Here is a 22,365-nt window from a genome sequence, read left to right on the forward strand (position 1 = left end):
ACAAGGGGGAGAAAAGCAACCTCAACCTCCTCTTGAACCGAAACCATCCACCGAACCGAAGGGCAATGAAGCTTCGGTCAGTAATAAAGACAAAAAGAAGAAGAAGATTGGGGAGGATGATACTGATAATGAAGACGATGTCTATGCTGAGAATCCTAAAAACCCTTTTCAGAAGACAAAATCCTTGGATAAAGAGCTAGCAGAGAAAATCAAGAAACAACAGGTTGAACTCGAGCAAAAGCGAAAGGAGACGGAGCTCCTAGAAAAGAAGAAGTCCATGTTTCCTGTCTGGACTATTGATTCACTTCAAAGATGTGCAATCGATGAGCCAAGCATTCTTTGGCTTGAGCCTGTAATGTCTTTTGGGCTTGACAACTCCAAGGATGCACAGTTTGATATGCCGATCACGCGAAAGGCATTCATCTTTCACTGCTTTAATTCAACTGTTGCTATTCCTTCTCCAGACCCGAAGGTAGATAGGGATTTGCTGGAGTTCTACTTAGAATTTGCTCAACCCCAGTACTTGACCTGGAGTTCGAAGAAGATTACTACTGTCAAGGTTTTGAAGCCCTACTCAGCGGGGAAGTTTATTAACGTTAAATTCAAAGTGACTCGAGGCACCGAAGGCTCAGTTCACAACTTCACCCTTGCCAATCTACCGAATCTTAACCCCCACAATTGGATGCTCCTCAACAATATCTTATTGTCAAATCCTCAGGAGTACCAGCCAATAATTGACCATGTCAAGCGAGTGCTTGTGTGCTACATTCACAAGGTAGCGAAGATGGACCAGGAGATTGCCTCTGCCATTCACAAGCGAACCACGATCAAGACTATGGGCAAAGCAGGCAATGTCAACACAATGTTCAAGGGAAGATTGATACGAAGTATCACACTGTTATGTTTATCAGGGGCGAAGGTCAGAAATGTCTGTTCGCTCTTGTTGACAAACACCTCTTCTCAACTTCTTGCTTGGAGCATATCTTGGAGATCATTCAGAGGTGTGATCGGAACAGTGCAACTGACAAGAAGTTGTTCACTGATATGCTGAGATAGTATATCCAATTTTGGCAGACACTTCTTGCAATAATTCCTCGGTTGTTCAAAGTAATAAAGATAGTGAAGCCAACACAGAAGAAATAATCTCTTGCCTCATTTGACGCGAAGGGGGAGATTGTTGGGATTATTATGTTGTGTAATGGGCTTGGTCCTTAGCCCAGTTTTGATTGCCGGTATTGGGCCTCTCCAACCGTGCACATTTTTTTTCTAGGGTTTAGTATATAAGCTTCATGCATGCAGTCTTTGTAGTTAACGCTTTTATAATTTTACTCTTTGAGTTTTGTAAACCCTAGCTCGCCTCTACAGTGGAAGTTCTTTATCGAGATCTGCTGAGGCGTGACTTCATTGAATCATAAGCACATATTTGATTCTATTCTGTGTTCATTCTCTTACCGTATTTGTCTTGTTTGATTTTCATATTCATACTTGTGAAAGATATAATTGATCTAGAGTTTTATTCTCGTCAATGGCAAAGCCATTACCATGACGTCGTGAATCAAAAAGTCGTGTTTGTTAAGGATTCTAGTTTCCACGCTATAACATCCCTAAAATCATGATAAAAATTTTCATTTTTAAATCAAGTAAACTCATTTTTTTAGTTACCATCAAAATCAAAACCATTCATTTACAAACCATTGTTCTTAAAATAGGAATCACATATCAGAGTGTCCCCAAATCATTATCATCAAAACCAAGAGGATGTGCATGATCATACCTTCGCCTTGTCATGATCATCTAAATTACCTGAAAAAATAAACTAGAATTGTAAGCACGAAGCATAGTGAGTTCCCCAAAGTACCACCACAGAAACAGATAACATATACAATCATTTATGATGGGTCTACAACCTCCCAGTTAGATTACCATGGCCCATAACCTCCCGATTAGATTGCCCTTGCTCACAAGCTCCTGATTGGATTGCCTTACATATCGCATACTGGGTCCACAACCTCCTTATTGGATTGCCTTGGGTTTATTGACTGACAGCATAGAGCAGTACAACCTCAACCTAACCATACTATGTTGACATACATAACAGATAACCACAAATCAGTCAACAGACTAACAGACAGATCTATAGATCACTACCGCATAGCAACAACGTATATAACATGATACAAATCTAAAACGTCTCTATAACATACTGAGATCCTATATACCAGGATACATAACTCATTGTGCCATCATTGGTGCCTTCAACCCGCAAGTACAGTAAGGAAAACTCACCTCTCAGTCTGAAAAGGTCACTGAACAGGACATTGCTTCGAATATCAGCTCTACCGGTCACCTATTCATCAAATAGTGACCAACCTCAAATAGAACTCAAAATAACCAAAATACCCTTAGGTCAAATATTAGTAAAAGCACAACAGGTTATGTGTTCACGATCGAAGGTACGACGGTCAGTTGGATGTCTAGGCTACAAAAGAGTGTTAATCTTTTAACCACAGAAGCAGAGTATGATTGTAATTCCTCTCAGAACTTGGAGTGCAATAGGAGGATTGTACAATGCATTGTCATAATGAGAGTGCAATTTATCTGGCAAGAAATATCATGTTTTACAGTAGAACGAAACACATTCAGACGAGGTACCATTACATTCGAGAGTTAATTAATAATGGAGTTCTAAATCTGAAGAAAATCCTTAGAACAAAGAATCCAATAGATATGTTCACCAAGGTGGTTACCAATGAAAAGTTGAAAGTTTGCATTGCTTCAACTGGCCTTTTAGAAGTTTGAGGAACGGGGAGAGAGAGAGAGAGAGAGAGAGAGAGAGAGAGAGAGAAGGAGAGAGAGAGAGAGAGAGAGAGATTAAAGAATGTTGCAAGAGTTGGATGGCAGAGAAAAACTAAGTCATTCAAGTCCCCAAGTGGGAGATTATTAAGATTTGTGGAGCCATGAATGACAAGCCATTTACAGATCAATGAATAAAATTGTAACTATCAACAGTTCAATTTTGGTTTAACATGTGAAGTAATAGTTGGCAGTCACTATTACTCTTTATTACCTTTTGTTGGCTAGCATACATAATAGCCATTGTAGCGTGGCAAACATATATCCCATTTAATGTTCTTTGAGCAAATCAAGGAAGGAAGATTTACTCTTCTTATATTGACGACAATATATCTCTATATATCAAAGTGTACTACATCAAGAACAATACAGAGCAACAGCTAAATATCAGATATAAAATAGATAGTAAGGTAGTCTATTTTGTGCATAGCATTTTGTTGGCAACCAAAAATACGAGTGATTTCTTACAGTGACTGATCATATTACAAGTGTAGTTTAGCCTTGTGTGATTGTAATTTTCTTGGTGATAATAAAATCATCTCTCTCGCTCTCTATCTATCTCTTTATCTCTCTCTCTCTCTCTCTCGTTTGTCGATAGATGTAGGTCAGATTAGACCGCACCACTTTAAATATTGTATTCATTTTCGTTTGCAGTTTTAAGAATGTTACTGAAATCATTTATCGTCTTGTTGAAGTTGCTTAACTTGTTTTATTGCATTCCTAACACTTCATTCCTATAATGATGAGATAGGATCCGCATTCCTGCAATCCATCACACATAATGATTCGTTTCATATATAATTATGTTTTATCCTTAAACTTCATTAATTTAATATAGATTCTCAAAATGTTACATATAGTGGTGGCACCGATAATAGCGATGATGACGACATTGGGGTGGAAAAAGGTATATCACAAATGGTGAGAACTTAGAACATGTTTTATGAAATCAAAAGCTATTTTTATTTGTCTTTTAGAAAAAGATGACAAAAAGACTTTTCTATGTCTTTTGTTTAACAAAAAAACAAACATTTTTTTCCTCAAATGTATTTTCACCCGTAGACAAAAGATATATATATATATATATATATATATATATATATATATATATATATATATATATATATATATATATATATATATATAGGTTTAGGTTCTATGGAACACAAAAAACCCTAAAAAAACCTTAAAAATCATTAAAATGCATAAAAAAATACTGAGAGATCATAAAACTTTTTTTGAATTTTTTTATCAAAAAATCGCAACTTTTAGGTCAAAATCGATGAAAAAAAATTTTGAAATTTTTTTTTTTACAAAAGAAAAAAAAACATTGATTTTTTAATTTTTTTTCAGCGAAATTATAGAAAATGCTGCAATTTTTTGATAAAAAATTCAAAAAAAAAAGTTTTGTGATGTCTTGGTATTTTTTTATGCATTTTTATGATTTTTAGGATTTTTTTTGTTTTCTAAATAACCATCTCTCTCTCCCTCTCTCTGTATGTATATATATATATATATATATATATATAGAGAGAGAGAGAGGAGGGTAGGTTCAAATGTTTCTCATATCTATTGTGTGCTAGATTGCTCCAATAAGAATTTAGTAAATAATATCCATAATTATATGTATATTAATTGATTTCCATAATTATAATTTCTTTTTTATAAAACTAATTAAATTCGTCATTAATGACAGCAATAATATTCTTTAAGAATGAGTTCGTAGCTAGAAGATTGACATTGTATTCTAGCAGAATGAGAGTGTTTTCTAGTAGAATACACTCTCGTTCTTCATATTCTATGCAACTTTATTGTATTTTAAGTGGGTGTGTCCTGAAACAAATCACGAATCCACACATTGTAACGACCCAATTTTTCAAAGAATTTTTTCATTTTTAATTAATCAAACACATTTCCATAAATCATGAAATCCCAAAACGATTGTTTTTAAATTCATATTCATTACAACTTTATTTTCAAAAATATCAGAGTGTCCCGTAAACATCGGTGAGAGAGTGCATGTCGCGCCATCAAGTCTTGCCATTGCCCTTGGGATCAGATGTACCTGAAACAAATCCACAAACTGTAAGCTAATGCTTAGTGGTTTCCCCCATAGCATACCCCACATGCAATCCACATATCACATATCATATTAGCTATAAAGCTATCTCTACCACATAACATATCATATTAGCTAAAAAGTTATCTCTACCACATAACATAACATATCATATTAGCTAAAACAAGAACTATCTTTACCACATATCCCTGCGTAAGGATGCCATGGGCTCCCCTACATGGTCTTACACCTAAGTGACATGGGCTTCCCCCCCCCCCTATGGTCTTTCCCTGCCGGACAGCCATGGGCTCCCCCACATGGTCTTACATCCAAGTGTTATGGGCTCCTCTCATGGTCTTTCATGCAAATATCACAAATGCAATGGCATACAACTTAACATAAAGTTAACTTTCATACCACATATCTTTACTACAGCTAGTCTACCACATATCATAAAATGGGCCGGCTTTGGTGCCTTAGACCCATTGGTATGGTGAGAAGACTCACCTCTGGAATGTTGAACTGGTAAGCTGAAGTCAAATATGCCCCACGCCGCCTCTTCCCAACTGCCTATAATCATTAAGTGATTAACTTAACACCAACCCATAAATACCCTCAGAGTCAAACCCTGGTCAAGGTCAAAGTCAAGGTCAATAGTCCATGTTGACCTCAACTCGTCGAGTAAAACCTTTCACTCGTCGAGTTCCTTGTATAACTCGTCAACTCGCCGAGTCACTTGAGTGACTCGTCGAGTTCCCTAATGTTTGTGGCCGTAAACTCTCAACCGTAAACTCCTGGGCGCTAACCCATCCAGTCGAAAACCCCTTGGCCGACTCGTCGAGTTAATAGGGGAACTCGTCGAGTCCCCTCCCTATTTGCTTTTCGTGATCATATAGGGATTTCAGGGCTTAGATCTAAAGCCCTAAGGTACCTAGAAGGATAAAGTTTCTAACTTTACCTTCTAGAACCATTCCAAACACTCTAAGGTCTTTAATAAAGGTTGGAAAGCTCCAAAGCTTTGCCATTTGATCCAAAACTCTAGGGGATCTAAAATCCCTCCTTTCCAGAAAGGTTCCTAGTCCTCAAAATGTCCCAAAGATGGAAGCTTTACGAACATGCATGTCCAATACATGTCCCTTAGTCAAAATGGCCAAAAGAGGAAATATGCCCTAAAACCTTTCCATGGTGTCCTTACTCGACCAAAAGCCAGATCTAGCCCACCTTGGGACCATTTTGCTCTGGAGATTCATAAAGTTGCAAACTTTGTGAATCCCATGCATGCATTCAACAAGAAGGGTATGAAATGAAGAGTAAACTCAAGATCTCGCCTTATACTTTGATAAAAATCGAGTCTTGAAGACTTACAATAGTGCACAAAATGATTAAGCTTAAGGATAGGTGCTTGGTTTGCTGGATCTCCTCACTATCTCCTTCTTCTTAAGCTTCAAAGGTTACTCTAGCTCATAAAATGGAAGAGAATGGGGATTAGGGTTAGCACCAACGTTCTTAGTGTTGGGAGACTGATGGGAGGTCAGCCTCAAGGCTCATAAGGAGATTATATAGGGTGCAAACCCTAAAATTAGGTTTTTGTCTTAACAGCGCCTACTCGCCGAGTCGGACTTCCAACTCGTCGAGTAGGGTGTAGATTCTGCCTCCCTGAAATGAATTCTACTCGACGAGTTGGACTCCCAAATCGCCGAGTCCACACACCAAAACCCTAATCTTACACAAATTAAGTAATACCTGGAACAAGTTACATACATAGAAACCTAGATGCGAATTCATTCTAAAAAAATGTTATTGATGACATTAATGACGAATTTAATTAGTTTCCATAAAAAGATAATTATAATTATGAATATCATTTAATATACATACGATTATGAAAATCATTTATTATCTATCTTTATTTAATTAAATAATTATTTAATTTACTAAATTTCTATTGGTGCATTCTAGCACACAATAAATGTAAGAAACACATTAACCTAGTCCTATATATATATATATATATATATATATATATATATATATATATATATATATATATATATATATATATATATATATATATATATATAAACTTTTTTTAACTAAAAGCAAAAACAACCTAAATATTTCATTCTTTAAACTTGATTTCCTTTTTGATTCTCTTTCTATTTTGGTTACTTTACATAATTAATATCCACTAGGACGACGTACTTTCATCCGCATCATATACTCTCCATCTCCTTGTTGTCATTTGAAATTTCTTATATTTTTTGAGAAATTAAATATTCTCTTACATTTTGTTCATACTTTTCTTCCTACCTATTTAAGATGATGATAAGTGTACAAATTTAACATCTCAATCAAATTAAAATTATATTTAATGACATTTGTCACTCTCTAATATAGGTAGGAAGATAGTAGGAATAAAAAGTTAGATGATATTTAATTTTCTCATATTTTTTTTCATTTTTATTAATCACAACTTAACACCATAAGTTCTAAAAAACATAGGTGTTGTTACAAATGAAGTCTCTTTTTTTGGTTCTAGTTTAACATTGGTATTCTAAAGATGAATGATATCTTTGTAATTCAAGGTGGATCGCGTCGTATAGCTTAGAATGCAACAAACATTCATTATTATGAGAATAATTCATATAAAACGAATACATATAGTGTTTTTCGAACATAATCAATAATTTAATAAGGTGAGGATGAAATTGCTATATTATATAGCATGTTTGAATCTGAATAATTCATTCCCGTCTTTTAAAAAGCAAATGCTGATTTGCCTAGTCAGGGGTGGACGCAGGAATTAATAGTATGAGTTGCACATTTTTTTCCGGTCAAACCTAATATAAAACTTAAAAATGATTAATTACATCTAATACAATTTTTTCTGGTTTAACATAATATAACAATAATCTATTACAATTTAAATATGTCCTCTCCGTGCAGAGATCTTTTGAAACCGCTTCATTACTTTTTCAGTCTCAACTTTAGCAAGTGCTTCGGTCTCAACATTACAAAGCAATGCATCGTTCAAAAAGTCATCGTCAATTTTGTTGTGTAAGTCGGTCTTCAAGAGCTTCATCTTTGAAAAACATATGTCTACACTTGCGGTCGCTACGGGTAATATAAAAGCCAATATTAGAAGCTTATAAACCAAAGTATAAGACCGATTCTTCCCCGTACTAACCATCAAACGAGAAAGGTCGGAAATTCCTTTCAAACTAGTGAAGCGTTCATCTTTGATGCAAGAGTGATAAAATATCTCAAGTTGTCCTTCAAGGTCTATCTTACCTGAATCATCAAAGTCATACTTGTATAACTTACCCAACTTCAACAACTTTGATTTGTCAAATTGTGCAAATGAATCACAAGGGCTCAAAGCACCCATGTAATCTAGTAACTGGATACTTGTTTCACTAAATCAATCTCGATATTCTGTAAGTTTCATATCTACCACCGTGTTGAAGATTTCAACCTCAAAATGAAACTTATTAGTCTTTGTAGTCTTATGGTTTCTCACACCAATATACAACTCTTCCATATCTAAAGTATCAATTTTTTGTATTTACTTTTGGCAAAATGCTAGCAAACCCTATGTTTCTAAGAGATTGCAACGCCGCCATTGTCCCTCTAACCATCGAAGCCACTTCTAAAATGTCTAGATCTTTTCTTTGAATTTGCTCTGACAGTACGTGGTGATATGTTTGTATGCTGGCTTGTTATGTTATATGCGATAGAGGTAGTAGGAGTGGACCAGTCCCCGAGTTCGGTTGTTAGGACCGAAGGGTAGTCCAGATACCCCAGATATGTCTGATAATATGTTATGAATGATATATGTGTAAGTAGCAGTAGGGGGTGAAATAGTCCCCGAGGATCGGTTGTTAGGACCGATGGGTAGTCAGCGCCCCAGAATAGCTTGACACGGGTAGTCAGCACCCCAGAATGGCTTGACACGGGTAGGACGGCACCCCAGAATGGCCGCACGGGTAGTCGGCACCCCAGAATGGCCGTACCAGGTAGACAGGCACCCCAGAATAGCCTAGCAGTTTGTATGTGTTTGTATGGTATGTGGTATGATGGGGGAACTCACTAAGCTTTGTGCTTACAGTTTACAGTTTCGGTTTCAGGTACCTCTTCATCAAAGGGGAAGGAGCTGGTGCGGTAGCGGCACATCATACACACACACACTGGTTTCCGCATTTACTAGATTTCTCTAGGATTTATACTCTGATATTTCGATTGGTTGTATGATTTGGCTTTTAGACATGGTTTACGTTGTGATGTGGTTGATCAAACAATGTTTTTAATTATTAACGTTTTCTAAAGTAATGTTTTAAAAACGAAATTTTTGGACGTGAAAATTGGGTCGTTACAAGTTGGTATCAGAGCCCTGGTTTGAGGGATTCAGACTCACCCTCGGGGGTGTCTGAACTCAAATCGAGGGAGTAAAATATTTTCCAAAAAGAAATGTTTCTAAGAATTAAGAAAAAGTTCGAGAAAGAACGAAGTGTGTGATGTGCGCGACCGGCCGAGCTCAAGTAAGTATTCCCCAAAGTACCCATACAAGTTTATGTTATGTTTATCAACTTTTGAAGAACAGCATGCTATAATAGGACTAAGGATCTAGGAGTGATGTCTTATGTGCCTGCTATATGTGTTCCAGTTGTATGAGAATTGCATGCTAGTATTAACTAGACAGCGAGTAGGATAGCCTGATTAGGTTATGCCTGGTAATATGAGCTTAGCATTGTATGCTAGTACAGTTCCTATAAGCAGATAGAGTTGATTGAGATTGTTACCCTTGTCTGAATGCTGCTTGCTTCGTGCTTTGTGGGACTCTGAATAATGGAAGTTAGCCACTAGGCGAATACGTCACGTCACGTGTGATCAGGGTTGAATAATCTTAGAGTGCTGGATTTGATCCCACTGCGTAGCTCTTGTTTGAGTCCAACCGTTGTAGGGACGAGTCGGGTACTCGAAGGATTATCTGAGCCTCATCACATGTGATGGTATTCGGGTGGTGGCTAATTGGCATTACAAGGAGGCCTGTAGTAGCTGAGGACTGGATAGAGTAGAGTCGGAGATTTCCCTAGGGCAAGCCTAGGATGAGTATAGCAGTGATCAGCAATAGTGAAAGGGATCTGGTGGAGTCAAGGCATTCCTTGAAGAAGGTACAGATAGATGTGGAAGGTAGTATGGGCCCGTACTACTGAAAGCAGAGGATCCGTACCCGAACCAAGGGAGGCCAAGATGAGACCAGGGAACTTGTGGTAGATATGACCCCTCAAGAAGTATCAGTATCACTAATGATTGTTATTTATGTATGTGACAATAGTCAAAATCGGGTCAAGTCTAAGCCGGTCAAGGTCAACGAGTCAAACCGGTCAACTCGATTAAAACCTTGTATGATAGGGTTTATATGATGTAATTACTGTATAACTCACTATTCTAATGAGAAAACACCACTTGGAAAGTTCATGTGTTTAAATTTCCTTAGCATTAGTGCTAAATAATGAACAAAAACAATAATACAATGTTGCATACTCATAGGGAGTGCGTAAGATCCTAGATCATGGCACAACGGGGTCTAAAGACCTTGCATTGCGAAGCCGAACACTATCATTCATCACACCCGAAGACACTCTTAATCGTTTTCACTCTAGCTCTTAGTATGTCAAATCTCTCCCAAATCTCTCTAAGTATGTGAAATCTCTCCCACATATCTCTAAGTATGTGAAACCTCTCCCACATATCTCTAAGTATGTGAAATCTCTCCCACATATCTCTTCGTATGTGAAATCTCTCCAAGTATGTCAAATCTCTCCCAAATCTCTCTAAGTATGTGAAATCTCTCCCACATATCTCTTTGTATGTGAAATCTCTCCAAGTATGTCAAATCTCTCCCAAATCTCTCTAAGTATGTGAAATCTCTCTCACATATCTCTTTGTATGTGAAATCTCTCCAAGTATGTCAAATCTCTCCCAAATCTCTCTAAGTATGTGAAATCTCTCTCACATATCTCTTTGTATGTGAAATCTCTCCAAGTATGTCAAATCTCTCCCAAATCTCTCTAAGTATGTGAAACCTCTCCCACATATCTCTAAGTATGTGAAATCTCTCCCACATATCTCTTCGTATGTGAAATCTCTCCTAGTATGTCAAATCTCTCCTAAATCTCTCTAAGTATGTGAAATCTCTCTCACATATCTCTTTGTATGTGAAATCTCTCCAAGTATGTCAAATCTCTCCCAAATCTCTCTAAGTATGTGAAATCTCTCTCACATATCTCTTTGTATGTGAAATCTCTCCAAGTATGTCAAATCTCTCCCAAATCTCTCTAAGTATGTGAAATCTCTCTCACATATCTCTTTGTATGTGGAATCTCTCCAAGTATGTTAAATCTCTCCCAAATCTCTCTAAGTATGTGAAATCTCTCTCACGTATCTCTTCGTATGCGAAATCTCTCCAAGTACGTCAAATCTCTCCCAAATCTCTCTGAGAACGAGGAATCTCTCTCAAATCTCTCTCGAAATCTCTCCCAACTTTCTATAATCACTCGGGGCATCCCGACCCTCGAATTTGGCGAAAATAGCCCAAGAACGGAAGTCTACGCGAAAAACGGACTTGAGGGAACGAACCCTCCGAACCGAAAGCACTATTCATGAGGGTCTGAACCGAAAGTACTGTTCATGAGCTGAACCGAAAGTACTATTCATGAACCGAACCGAAAGCACTATTCATGAGGGTCTGAACCGAAAGTACTGTTCACGAGCTGAACCGAAAGTACTGTTCATGAGCTAAACCGAAAGTACTGTTCATCCGAACCGAACCCAACCATGAAAGAGAGCCGAACCGAACCACGCAAGGGGGAAGGGTCCGAACCGAACCATGCAAGGAAGAAGGATCCGAACCGAAAGTACTGTTCATTACTGTTCACTACAGTACCTTCGGTTCTAGCCTACCTCGGACCGAAGCTCTACCTTCGCGTCGGACTACTCCCCTTCGGACCGAACCCCGCCTGCACTACTCGCCTTCGCTTCGGTCAGCAACTCCTCGGACCGAGCTTCGCCGTTCGCCTCCCGCCTTCTGACTCAGCCTAGCGCGTCCGAACCAGGCGCCATCCGACCGAACCTTCGCCCAGAGAACCGAGCCTCGGCCGAGATCCGAAGGGTCTCGCTGGGGAGCTCGGATTTCGCCTATTTTTACCCATTTTTGCATTTTAAACCCATTTTTGATTATTTTAACATGAGATTTTCACCCAAAACTTTATTTTTAATTATAGGACCCCTAAATTAATGATTTAATCACATTTTAAGGGTAAAATTTTATTTAGAAAGGGGTTGGTAAAGTACAAAAAGAAGAAGTGTTGACCTTACCCTAGTTATGACGCAAGCAACCCCCTCACCCACTCCATGTCAACCCACACTCCTCCCCACCATACCTTGTACCTTTTACTCTCTTTCACAAGTAACCCCCACAATCTAAGGGCTGATCATACACCCTCTCTCCTCATTCTCTTCAATCACTCACAACATTCACCAAGAATGAACTCCAACTCTTTCTCTCCAACTTCTCTCTCTAACTCACGATTTCAAGACTAATCATCAAGTGTTCTTCCACTCTTGGTAAGTGTAATCCACCCTCCTTGTGATTCTCACACTTCATTCTACTCAAATCATTGATAGCTCATGCAAACTCCATAACTATCATGCTAGATTCTCGAAATCTTCAAGACATTCCAAGTGTCCTTGAGCTAAGCACCTCCATTCATCATCAATCAACTACTGAAAACACTTAAGGTGAGTTCATACCCCTACATTTTCATGTTTTCTTAAGTTTTTAGGGGGGGAATACAAGTTAAAACACCAAGAACATAACTAAAACTTTCTAACAGCTTTCATCAGAAAAGTTGGACTCCATTCACGGACTGTTTTGGACACCTTAAACATTTTAGTTTTCAAAACTGTTTTAGGTGCATGTAGTTCCACTTCTTAGCTTTAAAATGACTACTTGCACATCTCCATACGATTTTTCTACAATTTATGGTGATTTTTACAAAACTGCCTATCATTTCAAACACCAATCCGGACCAGTCTGTGATTTTGGACCTTTTCACCTAAGTTGCAGGTCATTGAAAATCATGGTAAAAATTATGAGTAAACTAGACACATTTTGGGAACTCCCAGAATTTACGGATTTAGTTTTCGACTTCGTATGATTTTTCTATAAAGTTTCAAAAACAGTGTAGAAATGCTGAAAATTTGTTAACAGCTTGTAATTTTTACTACACTTTGTATTGTGTTGAGCAAGGTGTATATTGTCAAGTTCTAAGTATTGCATGTGATATGTAGTAAATTTTATCATCTTAAACTGAAAATAAGTCACCCATGATAAGATTATTCATTCATTTAGAACACGTATACATACACATAAACTATAATACGCATAGTTTATTGGATTTTATAATCCTAACACCCCTTTCATAAAAGAGTTCTTATATATTACAAACGTTTTGGATAAAACTATAATAAGTATAGTTTTCAATACATCACCTAACACGCACGTACGAGAAGGGTACATTCATACAGAAAGGTTTTACACTCCCGCATACAACTAGTAAACTTGTTAACCTAAATTGTGAGACACTCTCTTTCCGTACGTCCGAGTGCGGAATATAAAATCCTGTACGTTATAATCAGAGTCTCCCGGAGGGAGAACGTGATAGTTATATATAGATCTATATTGGGTTTGACACACCACACCTTGCTGCTAGCTACAGTTGGACCTGCAGGTCTACGGGTGATAATTGTCATTTCAGTTAATCGACGCCTGAGAAACGTCGTGGCAGGTTCATTAGTCTTAAGTATGATTATAGCGGCTCACATAAGGATAAAACAATACATAAAGTTTACGGGATTTTTCTTTATATAAAACTTAAACGAGCTTTATGACGAATTTGGAATCACTTTCACCTCAATAACAAATTTAAGAAATTACGAGAGTTTCACTAATATCATATGCGTTTAAATTGAAACAAACATACGTTATTTTCAGTAAATGAGAAAGATTACTCATACATTACAGTCTTTGGATACAAGATTGCATTATTCATTTTAAGAAAAATATCGGATTTTTCTGGAACAACTAGGCCATTACTTGACGAGCTTTTTCATAAAGATATACAAAAACTTGTGAACTCACCAACCATTGTGTTGACATTTTTTTTTTTAAACTGCTTGTATTCTCAGGAAATCGCTAAACAGGTAACAAAATACTTTTGAGGATGGGACGTTAAGGCGTCAAACTTATCTTATTTTGTCAATATATTGTAATTGAATTTGAAACATGTAATACATACAATGATGTAACCTATTCAATTATATATATGTTGGTTGTGTTTACTTTCATCACTATTACCATTGTTGTTATGATACTACACATGAAGTCCTCCATCCCTGGACGTTTCCGCCATCCTTGGTTCAGGGGTGTGACAATGTATTGCAGAATGGTGGTACTACGATCGAGGCCGATAAATGGCGGTTCAGGAGAGGGGTCAGGTTCGGGATCAGGTTCCGAGCCAGTGGATGAGGGACTACGCGAGTTCATCGCGTCAGAGATCACCAGAGGCATCCTTGAGTCGACCCCCATTATCTTCGGGTCGATCAAGGAAGGGATCATCGAGTTGATGGAGGATTGCCTCAGGGCGTTCAGGAGCGACATGGCATCTGGCCAGTCGGGATCTCGCACGCTGTCCTTTAAGGACTTCAGGGGCAGTGCTGCGCCGGATTTCCACGGGGTGAAGGACCCCATTGTTGCCAGGCGATGGATTGCAGACATCGAGTCTGCACAGTTGACTAGCTTCTGCCCCGAGGGGTCGAAGGTGAGGTATGCAGCAGGGTGTTTACGAGACCGAGCTTGAGATTGGTGGGAGTCAGTGGGTGACTCGTTGGGAGCCTCAGCTATCGAGGCTATGACTTGGTCAGATTTTGTGACCAGATTCATGGCAGAGTTTGCGCCGGCTGTCGAGCTTCAGCAGCTGGCCAGGGAGTTTTTGGACATGAGACAGACGACGGAGACTATGGGGGAGATCACCGCCAAGTTCCGGGAGCGGGCACTGTTGGTGCCCCAATATGCGGGCGACGAGGACATGAGGAGGACCCGCTACCATGACATGCTCCGAGCTGATATTCGGGAGCACGTTAGTTTTTCAACTTGCCCCACCTTGGACTCCATGATTGCTAGGGCGAGGGAGAGGGAGATAGATTTGGAGCATATCCGGAAACGGAAGTCAAAGGAGGGACAGACAGGAGGGGCTTCGGGGAAGAAGCCCAAGGGATCAGATGGTAGGCCGAAAGGCCAGTCAGGACCGAGCCGCTGCAGGAAATGCGGCAGGCCGCACGAGGGGGCGTGCAAGTTGGGATCATCAGGCTGCTACAAGTGCAGCAAGTCTGGGCACTATAGCAGGGATTGCACTGCTCTGGCAGTAGTTATTCAGACGTCTGAGTTACTATGTTTCCACTGTAACCAGAGGGGCCACAAGAAGGCCAATTGCCCCCAGTTGATAGTTTCAGCGCCAGTGAAGGCGCCAGCTCCAGCGACCCTGCGGATCACGGATGGCCGACAGGGCAAGGCAGAGGCTCCGGTGGTGAGGAGCCGGGCATTTCTGCTGACTACCAAGGAGGCACGCGCCGCACCCGATGTGGTGACGGGTATGATTCTTTCCCTCTACTTTTATTTTATGATGTTATGATATTAATATGTGCTCGGTATATATTTATGTTAGGATCGTTCCATGTGAACGGTATCCCAGTTCAGGTGTTGTTCGACTCGGGTGTTACCCGATCGTTTGTTTCTCTTGCGCTTAGCAAGAAATTCACTGAGTCTTCGGGCATGTTGGATTGCCCTTTGGAGGTAGAGATTGCTGATGATCGATCGGTGCGAGCATCGATGGTGTTTCGGGATTACGTATTGTGTTTATTTGAGGAGCGCTACTTAGTAGACCTGGTTCCCATTCCGCTGCGTGGGAACAAGGTGATTATAGGTATGGATTGGTTGAGCCCTAATGGGGCAGTCATAGATTGCGCGCAGCAGCTAGTGCGAGTCAGGACCCCAAGTGGGGGAGAGTTAGTGATTCATGGAGAGAGGCCGCAGTGTGGACCCGCAGTATGTTCAGCAGCGAGGGCGAGACGCTACCTTCAGCAGGGATGCACAGGATATGTCGCGTACATGATGGATACCCGGGAGGCGGGTAAGGCGACAGTGAGCGAGGTTCCAGTGGTGCGAGATTTTGCAGATGTTTTTTTAGAGGAGCTTCCTGGGATACCTCCAGAGTGACAGGTGGAGTTCAAGATTGACCTCGTTCCTGGTGCGGCTCCGATAGCCAAGGCACCGTATCGGTTGGCTCCTCCTGAGATGCAGGAGTTGTCCACACAGCTGTAGGAGCTGTTAGACAAAGGATTCATTCGACTGAGCAGTTCACCCTGGGGAGCCCCGATTCTGTTTGTGAAGAAGAAGGACGGGTCGCACCGGATGTGTATAGATTACCGGGAGCTGAACAAGGTAACGGTGAAGAACCGTTACCCACTCCCGAGGATTGATGACCTCTTTGACCAGCTTCAGGGAGCATCTTGGTTCTCCAAGATTCATTTGCGTTCGGGTTATCATCAGATGAGGGTCAGGGAGGAGGATACACAGAAGACCGCGTTTCGGACGTGCTGTGGCCACTATGAGTTCGTGGTGATGCCGTTTGGGCTCACCAATGCTCCTGCCGCATTCATGGACCTCATGAACCGCGTATGCAGACCGATGTTGGATCGGTCTGTGATAGTCTTTATCGATGACATCTTGGTTTATTCCAAGACTCAAGAGGATCATGAGGAGCATCTGAGAGAGGTTTTGGAGACCCTGAGGAGGGAGAGCTTGTATGCCAAGTTCTCCAAGTGTGAGTTTTGGTTGCGCGAGGTGTAATTTCTCGGACACCTTGTCAACCAGAACGGGATTCTGGTCGATCCGGCCAAGGTCGAGGCCATGATGAGATGGGAGGTTCCGAAGTCTCCATCTGAGATTCAGAGTTTCCTGGGATTAGCAAGCTACTATCGGAGGTTCATTCAGGATTTCTCCAAGATAGTTGTGCCCCTGACGTGGCTGACGAAGAAATCCGTAGTCTTTCGGTGGGGACCCGAGCAGCAGGCTGCGTTTGAGACGCTGAGACAGAGATTGTGCGAGGCGCCAGTCTTAGCCCTGCCAAAGGGCGTGGAGGATTTTGTGGTTTACTGTGACGCGTCCATTTCGGGGTTGGGCGCGGTACTGATGTAGAGAGGGTATGTCATTGCCTACGCTTCGAGGCAGCTCAAGCCTCACGAGGCGAACTACCCGACGCATGATTTGGAGTTGGGGGCGGTGGTTTTTGCCCTCAAGATTTGGCGTCATTACCTCTATGGGGTTCGATGTACCATCTACACGGGCCACAAGAGTTTGAGGTACCTCATGGATTAGCCGAATCTGAACATGAGACAGCGTCGGTGGTTGGACATGGTAAAGGATTATGATTGTGAGATCCTCTACCACCCGGGGAAGACCAATGTGGTGGCCGATGCGCTTAGCCGCAAGGCGGTGCCGATCAGGTACGTTTGCATGAGGATGACCGTAGTGACTCCCCTGTTGGAGCGAATTCGGGAGGCTCAACATGAGGCTATCAAGGAGGGACATCGGAAGAGCGAGCGTGTGGTGGGTCAGGTTTCCTCCTTCGATTATGATAGCCGAGGACTATTGACACTACACCGCAGGGTGTGGGTGCCATACCACGGAGGCGTGCGCCAGGTCTTGATGGAGGAGCGCACAAGTCCCGATTCTCTATTCATCTCGGGGCGACGAAGATGTATAGGGATCTTCGTCTAGATTATTGGTGGCCCTGCATGAAACGGGATGTGGCATGGTACGTCGAGCGGTGCTTGACCTGCAGGAAGGTCAAGGCCGAACATCAGAGACCGCATGGGAAGATGCAGCCGTTGGACATCCCGTTGTGGAAATGGGAAGATATCACGATGGACTTTATCACGAAGCTTCCCAGGACCGCGCGTGGAGTAGATTCGATTTGGGTCATCGTGGATCGATTGACCAAGAGTGCTCACTTTATCCCGATTCAGGAAAGTATATCGGTCGAGAAATTGGCCGACATCTATATCAGGGAGATCGTGGCGCGGCACGGGGTGCCAGTATCGGTTATCTCGGACAGGGATGTGCGTTTTACCTCCAGGTTTTGGAAGAGATTTCACGACGAGTTGGGCACTCGTTTGCATTTTAGCACCGCCTTCCACCCACAGACGGATGGTCATAGCGAGCGGACCATCCAGACTTTGGAGGATATGTTGCGGGCATGTGTGTTAGATTTCGGTGGTAGCTGGGATACCTATCTTCCCTTGGCCGAGTTCTCATACAATAACAACTACCACGCGAGTATTGACCATCCCCCATTCGAGATGTTGTACGAACGGAGGTGCAGGACCCCGATATGCTGGGGTGAAGTTGGCCAGAGGGTCATGGGGAGCACCGAGGTGGTGCTCAAGACGACCGAGAGGATCCAACAGGTTCGGAGCAGGCTTCAGACTGCTCAGAGTCGGCAGAAAAGTTACACCGACAAGCGTCGATCCGACTTGGAGTTCCAAGTCGGGGATATGGTTCTCCTGAAGGTGTCGCCTTGGAAAGGCGTCATTCGATTCAGGAAGCGGGGCAAGTTGGGCCCAAGATTTATCGGACCATTCAGGGTTGTAGCCCGGGTGGGCAAGGTGGCGTATAGGCTGGATCTACTAGTCGAGCTCAGCCAGATCCACAACACTTTCCATGTTTTTCAGCTGCGGAAGTGCTTAGTGGACGATTCAGCAGTAGTGTCGTTGGAGGATATTCAGGTTGATGACAGCCTGAATTACATTGAGCGCCCAGTCACAATCCTCGACAGGAAGTCGAAGGATTTGAGGAACAAGAGGGTGGAGCTAGAAAAGGTGCAATGGCAGCACCGCAAGGGTTCGGAGTGGACTTAGGAGCCGGTGGAAGAGATGATGGAGCATTACCCCGAGCTGTTTCAGGATCGAGTAGCAGACTTTGAGGGCGAAGTCTAAAATAAGTGGGGGAGATTTCTAGCACCTGGTCCCTGGTACGTAAGTTATATTTGAGTATTTTGTCTTTTTGGCCGTGGACTCAGCGAGTTGGAGGCCCGACTCGCCGAGTAGGGACGAGACTTGGGGCGCGGTTAAGTTGGCGACTCGGCGAGTCCATATTATGGACTCGGCGAGTCCGCGCTGTCTAATGAAACCCTAATTTCCAAGGGTTTGCACCCTATTTAAATGACCATTTGCACCCCAACTCCACCCCCATTCACCCTCAGAAGCTCTCCATACGCTCTAGCTCTTGTTCTTGTGAGTTTGAGGCTATTTAGTGTGTTTCCTTGAAGAATTTGAGAAGGAAGTGGAGTAGATCAAGAGGAAGGGAAGGAAGCCAAGCATCTTCGTGTTCTCTCAGTAGTTTCTTGGAGGTATAACTCGTTTTCCCTCTGTTTCTATGCTTATTACTCCATTAAAGACCTCCTTGAACCATGTCCCAAGTAGTTTCTTGGAGGTATAACTCGTTTTCCCTCTGTTTCTATGCTTATTACTCCATTAAAGACCTCCTTAAACCATGTCCCAAGCTTGGTTGTGCATTGTTAGTTGATTCAAGTTGCTAGCCTTTAGATCTAGACCCTAATCAGTCCCTGGAGCTTGGATCTACTGCCTTTATGGAGTCATATTGCACACAAGCCCTAGATCTACCCCCTTTTTGTTGCACTTTAAGCCTTAGAACCTTCATTGGTGGTGATCTACACGTAAAGTTGGAAACTTTACGTGTAAACCAGGCCCTAGGAGCCTAGATCTGTGGATAGCATAAGCTGGATTCAAGCAAAATCGACCATTTAGAGACTGCGTGGTAGCGACTCGGCGAGTCGTTCATCAGACTCGGCGAGTCTGCTCGCGAGTCTCCGAGTTTGTCCCCTTTTTCGTTGTGTCGAGTAGAGTAGTGAGTCACGGGGTGTGACTCAGTGAGTTGGAAGCCAAACTCATCCATGAAGGGACTCGGCGAGTCATTGCCCTGACTCGGCGAGTTCAAGACAATCTCCTTAGATCAAGATCAGCCTCGCCGAGTTGTTCATGCGACTCGGCGAGTCGCAGCATAAGTATTCATCGGATGAAGATGAACTCGCCGAGTTGTTCATACAACTCGGCGAGTAGGATGGAGGACTTGAACATCAGCTTGGAAGGAGAACTCATCGAGTCAACGCCTAACTCGACGAGTAGAAACAAAATCCAGGTCAGTCGATTGGACATGGACTCGGCGAGTTGGCGAGCCAACTCGGCGAGTCGGGTCAACTGAAATTTGACTCTGACTTTGACTTAGGGCATGATCAGGGGTAAAATGGTCATTTTACCCAAAGGACAGTTAGCAGTGTTTGATTGAGTATGTTGTGGGAATTACAGCCAGAGGATTTCCGGAGCAGCAGCAGTAGACAGTCAGTTCCCGATCAGATCAGCAGCTACTTCGAGGTGAGTTACCTTCCAGTAGCGGTGGGTCTACGGCCACAATGTCGGCCCACCAATAGGAGTCGTATGATTAGATGATTGTCTTTGTGATATCATCTAGGTTGCTACTACCTGATATGTTATATGCTAGCATGATATGTTATATAAATAGAGATCGGTTGTCAGGACCGAAGGGTAGTGCAGACACCCCAGAAATGTCTGACAGTACGTGGTGATATGTTTGTATGCTGGCTTGTTATGTTATATGCGATAGAGGTAGTAGGAGGGGACTAGTCCCCGAGTTCGGTTGTTAGGACCGAAGGGTAGCCTAGATAACCCAGATATGTCTGATAATATGTTATGTATGATATATGTGTAAGTAGCAGTAGGGGGTGAAATAGTCCCCGAGGATCGGTTGTTAGGACCGATGGGTAGTCAGCACCCCAGAATAGCTCGACACGGGTAGTCAGCACCCCAGAATGGCTTGACACGGGTAGGACGGCACCCCAGAATGGCCGCACGGGTAGTCGGCACCCCAGAATGGCCGTACCGGGTAGACAGGCACCCCAGAATAGCCTGGCAGTTTGTATGTGTTTGTATGGTATGTGGTACGATGGGGGAACTCACTAAGCTTTGTGCTTACAGTTTACAGTTTTGGTTTCAGGTACCTCTTCATCAAAGGGGAAGGAGCTGGCGCGGTAGCGGCACATCATACACACACACACACTGGTTTCCGCATTTACTAGATTTCTCTGGGATTTATACTCTGATATTTCGATTGGTTGTATGATTTGACTTTTAGACATGGTTTAGGTTGTGATGTGGTTGATCAAACAATGTTTTTAATTATTAACATTTTCTAAAGTAATTTTTAAAAACGAAATTTTTGGACGTGAAAATTGGGTCGTTACATTATTATAGATTTTTCTAGAGTAAATTACTGAAATCATCCCTATGGTTTGGTCAAAATTTCACGTTTGGTCCCTAACTTTTCTTTTGCACTCGGACCGTCCCTATGGTTTGATTTTGTTGCGTTTTTCGTCCCTTACATACATAAAATTAGGGACCAAACATGCAATTTTGACCAAACCACAGGGACGAAAAACGTAACGAAATCAAACCATAGAGACGATCCGAGTGTAAAAAAAAAAAGTTAGGGACCAAACGTGAAATTCTGACCAAACCATAGGGACGATTTCAGTAATTTACTCATTTTTTTATTATTATTCTCATTTTATCAGAATGTTTATTACGTCGTATTGTGTAAGAATGAAAATGAGTGAAAAATGATGTGTAAGAACAAAAACGAATAAGAATTAGTAAGAATACATGAAAATGACAATATTTGTGTGGGGATGAACGTATTCGCATCACTAAAATACTTATTCTCTTACTAATTCTCATAGAATAGCACTGTCCACACGTCCACACAATAGTTGTCCATCCATATTATAACTTAGCCTTATATATATATATATATATATATATATATATATATATATATATATATATATATATATGTATATATATATATATATATATATATATATATATATATATATATATAACACATAAACCAAATTAAATTAAATTGAAATAACAAAAAAGTGAAGAATAAATTACCTAACTAAAACTCAACCTATTACTTGTAAGTACTTCGTTTATGGTGTTTTTTTGTGTCAAAAATTATGTATCCATCACGTGCACCAGTCCAATGAATATTTCATTCACAAAGCCAAGACTATCAACATATCGCAAAACAATAGCCATTTGTTCCTTTTTTGAAACATTACTAGATTCATCAACCAATAATGCAAATACATCTTGACCAATCTCTTTGCGAATACTTAGAAGTACTTCTTGTGCAAAACATTGCACAAGTTCTCTTAGAATTTTAGGGGAAATCA

Source organism: Lactuca sativa, chromosome 5 (genome assembly GCF_002870075.4).
Source record: "Lactuca sativa cultivar Salinas chromosome 5, Lsat_Salinas_v11, whole genome shotgun sequence".
NCBI lineage: Eukaryota > Viridiplantae > Streptophyta > Magnoliopsida > Asterales > Asteraceae > Lactuca > Lactuca sativa.